The sequence below is a fragment of the Vicugna pacos genome, chromosome 19 (genome assembly GCF_048564905.1).
Source record: "Vicugna pacos chromosome 19, VicPac4, whole genome shotgun sequence".
NCBI classification, from domain to species: Eukaryota; Metazoa; Chordata; class Mammalia; order Artiodactyla; family Camelidae; genus Vicugna; species Vicugna pacos.
In genome coordinates this window covers 6,010,942-6,017,138 of record NC_133005.1, presented here as the reverse complement: position 1 = coordinate 6,017,138, position 6,197 = coordinate 6,010,942, and the positions used below count along the sequence as shown (strand labels likewise).

The 6,197-nt window shown below is 47.4% G+C and overlaps 1 non-coding gene across 1 annotated transcript; it reads left to right on the top strand.

Annotated features, from left to right (window-relative positions):
• Nucleotides 1-417: 417 nt before the first annotated feature.
• LOC116278907 (small nucleolar RNA SNORA62/SNORA6 family) lies at nucleotides 418-577 on the top strand. The gene has a single exon (XR_004188254.1). It is a non-coding gene; the product is annotated as a small nucleolar RNA SNORA62/SNORA6 family (small nucleolar RNA).
• Nucleotides 578-6,197: the final 5,620 nt, after the last annotated feature.

Sequence of the window (6,197 nt, the reverse complement as noted above, 5' to 3'; positions counted from 1 at the left end):
CCACCTGCTAGCCAAAACTTGTTTGGAAATGTCTTGAGTCTGATGTGTCCAGACCAGTTCTCCCCTGGTACGTTTGCATGGAGGTAGAACAGATGGCCACCCCACATTAATAAAGACGATACAGCACCCCCCACCCAAAAGAACGCAGACTCCAAAACCTGAAAGAAAAGAAAACATTTTGTCCTTGACATTTCTTCAGAGAACCGGCAGGAAGTGCAAACTTGGGGAAGGCACCCTACAAGTGTCAGAGGTCGGAAGGAGAGTCACCTGATAAAGCTCCCAGCCTGTCTCTTGGAGAACAGCTCTGTCTTTGAGGACAGGTTCTGCGTTCTAATGGACACTGCCTCCTGCAGTCCGCATGGTCGGCAATGTGTTTCCGACCACTTTCTGATTAATCCCTTAAGAAAAGAGAACACCTCCGCTCATGGTTAGAGCTTGAAGTTGAGGCCACTGTTTGGCCGATGAACTGACAAGTGGGGATAGTGTGGTACCCCAACACGAGGGGCGAGTTTCTCATTAACACTGCAAGGGTCTCTGGCCCCATGATTGGAGTTTGATAGTAACACTTGCTACAAGTATGATTTAAAAAATGAAAGAAGAAAGGAGAACATCTCTCCTGGGAACAACTTTGTCATCACCTTTCCTTTTGAAGATTTTATCAAAGCAAACAAAACAACGCTCCTTCTGGGTCATCACACTGAGGGCAACCTAAGCAAGAAAGAGGAAGAATGCAGTTCATGGCTTATACTTTCACACACCCTCCTAAAATGACCCAGTGAGTCCTGTGTGCCACACACCACTGCCAATCCAAGTACTTTGCTCTGCAAGGCTGGTCTTCTTACTTCCCCTGAACACACCCTGCAATTCCAGCCGGAGTCTACACTGCTCCTTTCCCATCTCCTGCTTAACTGGCCTTCTTCGGAGCTGGTTTCTGCCTAACACCTCCCTCAGCTTGGAGGCTCCCACAGCTTATGGAGTCCTGACTTCTCTACTCTTACCATCTCTCCATCCCACACAGTTCTTTTTCCTCCCAGGGCCCCACCTGTGCCCACCCCACTTCGGCTTCCCAGCCATGCTCAAAGAACCCCCAAGACAAGAACCAGATCATAATTTAACTATATTTTTATCTCCCCAAGAACCTAACAAAAAGTGGAGTTCATAAGGAGTGCTCGGGAAATGTTCCTGCAGAGGGGAGAGGAAAACATCAAGGGGCAGAGAGGTTAAAAAGTCTGCCCAAGGGTAGGAGTTAATAAGTGACAGAGCCAGTGTTCATGCCTCTTCAGCAGGTGGTGGTGGTGGTCGTCAGGACTGCATGCTCACACTGTGAGGGTAAAGTGGCATTGCTCCTCAGCCTCCCACCAAGCCTGGGCAAGAGAAAGCTGATGGCACTTAGCACGTGCAAACTTTCCCTCCTCTCCTGTGGGAACTGTGCTGGTCACAGTGCTCAGAAAATGGTCCAGATCAGAAGAGGCTGCCAGGTGAGGAGTCCTGCCTAGTTTCTGATCACCCATCCCTGAGTGCCCCTGGGAGTGACCCAACCACAGCTCACTCTCCAGTTCCTTTCAGCCTCACTGTCCTTTCAGCTTCCCTGAGATCACCTTTCAGAGGGTAAATTCAGTCTCATGTACTTAATCTTAAAGTCTCTTCCCCAGTTCTGGGAGTTGAGCAAGGACAGAGCCCAACTTTCCAGGCTGAAAATAAAAAATCAAATTGAACTCATTTACTGACTCTAAATAGCCTCTGTATAACAGCCAAGCCACCCCTAATTAAGTCTAAAATGACGCTCTCCTGTGAGCTGTGCTTTATCGATTATACTCAGCTCAGCGCCAATCGTTCTATCTAGGATGTCTATTTCAAGCTGCAACTGATGAGTGAGGCTTTATAACACTTCGTGGGATATACATGGGCTCCAGCTGGACACTGGGAGGTTGTTATTCAACCTCCCAGGCAAAGGTTTCCACCTGAGGTCGTGGATGCACTCCTCTGTGTCCCAGTGAGGCCCAGGTTGCTGGGTCAGCAAAGTTCTGATCAGCAGACATAAGGACGCCTTGTGTTCCTGGACCCAAGGGGGGGAAAACCCAAATTCATCCTTTCTGGGGTTTCACTAAAACTCTGTCTCTGAAGACTTGGTGTATAAAGAATCTATAGCTACATTATAAGTCACCCCAAACTTCCTGGCTGAACACAACTACTTATTCAGCTCATGATTCCAGGGGTTGGCGATCTGGGCTGGGCTCAGCTCCTGGTTCTTCGCTTGTCTCGGCTGGGCTCACCCACATGTATTACACCAGCTGCCCAGCCAGCGGGGAGCTGGCTGATTTAGGGTGCCCTCTGCTGAGACAGCTCCTCTCTTCCTGTGTCTCCTGCCCTCCAGCAGGATCCCCCAGGCTCGTTCACAGGGCTGCTGCTGGATGTGGCTCCACGAGCCACAGGAGAGAGCAAGCAGTAATGCAGGAGTGGTTTCCAAGTCTCGGTTTACGTTGCCATGTTTGCCTTTGTTCTGTTAGCCAAAGTGAGTCACACGGACAAGTCCAGAGTCAGCTGACCACTTGATTCTCTAGCACAGTTTGAATCTACCCATGGTCCTGCATTTCAGCTAATTTGGAGATAGGGGGAGCATGACTTCAGTTCCTGCCTACCTTTCATTTTCAAAACATTATCTCTTGATCATCTACCATGTAGCAAGCACAGCTGGAATCATCTACATGGGTTGCATGATCCACACAGTAATCCTACGGGGCAGGAGTTGTTGTGTCCACGTCACAGACAAGGGAAATGAGGCTGACACAGTGAAGCGAGCGGCTGGTCCAAGGTCGCCCCTCTTCCATAAAATGGCAGAGCTGAGATTTGAACTCAGTTTCATTTGAGGCCAAATTTCGTGCTCTTAACTATCAACCACCCCTTCCTAGAAACCCCTAAATGTTTATTAAAATGCTTTAGTGTTTTCCTTTTCAATTATGAGGCACTGGGTAACTTGCTAGAGAGGATGGTGATTACTATGCATACACTGCCACAGGCAGACGTGTCTGCTTCCAGAAGGTTCTTCCTCAAGGCCTAGAGAAGCCCAGGAGTGAAGACAATAAAAAGGCCCAGCTCTGCCCTCAGGCCTCTTCTGAAATGGGGAGCCACCGAGGCCAGGGCGGCTGTGGGTCCTCCGGGGGCGTTCAGGGCTGCTGCGGGCCTGCCTGAGGGTACGACAGGGCACCCCCAAAACAGAAAGAAGAGAATCATCCCCCACTTTCCAAGATGTCAAAGCCAGCTCCTCACATTTCACAGAGATAGATAATTGGCCATGATTGGCATACAGCTTGGAAAGAAAAGGTGCCCTGGGACCCCCTCAGGGGTCTCAGAAGAGAATCCTAAAGGCAAGAACCTCAGATTAAACTGCCAGGTTCCATTTGCAGAAAGGAAGCCGCTGCTGCCCCAGCGCCTCCCTCCAGGATGAGCCCCGGGCTTACGCTCTTCGCTCTGCCGCTCCCAGCCCTGTGCTCACAGCGACCTGCAGAATCGCAAGCCGCCGATTCAAGAGTCTGGAAACAGACTGGCTGGCTAGGAAGGGAATGAGCAGGGGGCTCAAAGGAGAGCAGGCCTGCTGCCCTAATTCAGTGCTCTGACAAGCGAACTGATTAGTGCACTGCAGCAGGTGAGAGGGTTTGAGTTACGGCTTCATATTGTACTTTCAATGCAGCCCTGGAAGGAAGGTCGAGAAGGGACAACCACCTTGGCTTTGTAGGTGAATGCGGCGCTGAGCTCCGTGGGTAACCTGCCCAAGATAGTGCCCTGATTGTGCGGCTTCGGTAAGAGCCACACCCAGGTCTTTGGACATCATGGTTTATGTATTATTTTGCTTTAAATTTTCTCTCATGCTTGGCTTTCCGTGGACACCCTCGTTTCTTGAATTATTTGACGAAAGGAGTGCTTCTGTAATTCTAAGCATGGCCTCCCCACTTCAGTTCCTACAGCCACAATAAAATACCCCAAAACAACTCCTGCCGTGGCTTACAGGGCCAACATGGGCTATATGGGAATTAACACAACAGCAGTTACTTGTTTCAGTTTTCAAGGTAGTTTCAACAGTACTTTTGGGTACCTCTCAAAGACTAACTCACTGAGCAAACTGGCCGGAAGAAGAGGTTCAGAGTCCCTAAACCCTCACTGACTTGTTCCCAAGGCTGTAAGGTCCCATGGCTCGAAAACCTCCAGCTGTCTCCCTGAGCACACAGGACAGCCGCCATGTTGTCAGCTGGTCCACAAGACCTGCCACCATTATTCATGCGGTTTTGTTTATTTTCCCTACATCCTTAGCTTTGGTTAACTGACTCCCCAGAGTTCTCCCCAGCTCCTCTTTGTAGGAGATGGACTTTCCTTTCAGAATTTGTTGTGGCTCATTCTTAAGGAAACCTTGTCTGTCCACACAGTACAGCTCAGAATAAGCCTCTTCCTTCCAGTCTTCCCACTCCAGTCCGTGGCAACTCTATTGGTCTCGTGGTTCAGGCAAAACGCCCTGGACTCATCCTTGATTCTTTCCTCTCACACCCTGTGTTCAGTCCGTCAGCAAACCCTGGTGGCCCAGCCATTCTCATCACCCCCACTGCACTGTGGCTGGTCCAAGCGCAAAGCCTCCTCAGGGTGGATTGTTTGACATGATCACATATCACACTTTGTGGTGGTTATTTTTACTGCACTGGGTCCTCTTTGAGGACAGAGACTACTATTTTTATATCTATGTGCAAGAATGCCACTGTCTCACATGTGAATAGCCATTTACAGTTCACCCGCATTTTTCTTCTCACATATTGGACTCCACCACTTCACAGGTGAGGACAGTGGTTCAGAAAGGTCACCTACTACAACTAAAGGTTTGGATCTCCCGGGTGATAGAGTGGGCCTTCGGGTTCCAAATCCATTGCCTTGCACCTTGAAGCAGGCACTCATTAAATGGTCACTGAAAAAATATCCTTACTTTTTCTAAACAAGAATACGGAAAGGTGGGAGGGGACTCGAACCCTGCATCTATTCAGGTATGTGTTTTCAAAGAATTCACCAGGGCAATTTATTAACTTAGTCAACATGCTAACCAATCAAGACATTATCCAGAGTTTTGTTCGCCTTGTTGTAGGCCCCTCAGAAGGAACTGAAGAATTTTTTTCACCTCTAGGAGTATTCAAAATGGCCCCAGATTGAAAACCGTCCAAATTTTCATCAACAGGAAAATGGAGTAAAAAAAATTACAGTAGAATCACACAGTGGAATCCTACAAGGCAATGATAACAAATATAAATGAAACATTGCTATGAATGAATCGCACACTCATGATGTTGAGTGGAAAAAAAACAAGACACAAAGGAGTATGTACAGAATCATTCCATTTACACCAAGTCTAAGAACAGGAAAAAAAAATATTGACAACAGATGTCAAAATAGTAGTTTCCTCTGGATGGTGGGGAGGGTGACTTTTTGATTATGAAAGGGTACAAGGGAGCACTATGAAGCGCTGGGGATATTCCATGACAAGATCCAGCAAGCTCCGGCCATGGGACAAATCTGACCCATTGCCTGATTTGGTAAAGTTTTCTCGGGACGCAACCAGGCCGATTTATTTACACACAGGCAATGACAGAAGGAGTATTACAAACAAAGACTTTCCCTCCCCCATCCCCCCACAGCCCTCTTTCCCCTTTGGTGACCATAAGTTTGATTTCTATGTCTGTAAGCCTACTTCTGTTTTGTAAATAAGTTCATTTGTATCATTTTTTTGAGATTCCACATATGAAAGATATCATATATTTGCTGTTCTCTGACTTATTTAACTTAGTCTGATAATCTTTAGGTCCATCCATGTTGCTGCAAATGGCGTTATTTCATCTTTTTTATGGCTGACTGATGTTCCAGTGTACTTATGCACCACATCTTCTTTATCCAGTCATTGTCAATAGACATGTAGGTCTGCAAAGCCTTAATTATTTACTACCTGGCCCTCCACAGAAACAGTCTACTGACTTCAATTGTATATCATGATCTGAGTAGTGGTTCCGAGCATGCTTACATATGAAAAACTCCATCAAACTATATACTTTCAATTCTTACTCTAAACACTTAAGAAGAAGGAAAGGAAGGGCAGGAAGTAGGGAAAAGGGAAACTTTAAAAATACAGAAATAGTCCTAGAACAAGTCACTTATAAAGGACATGCCGTGCA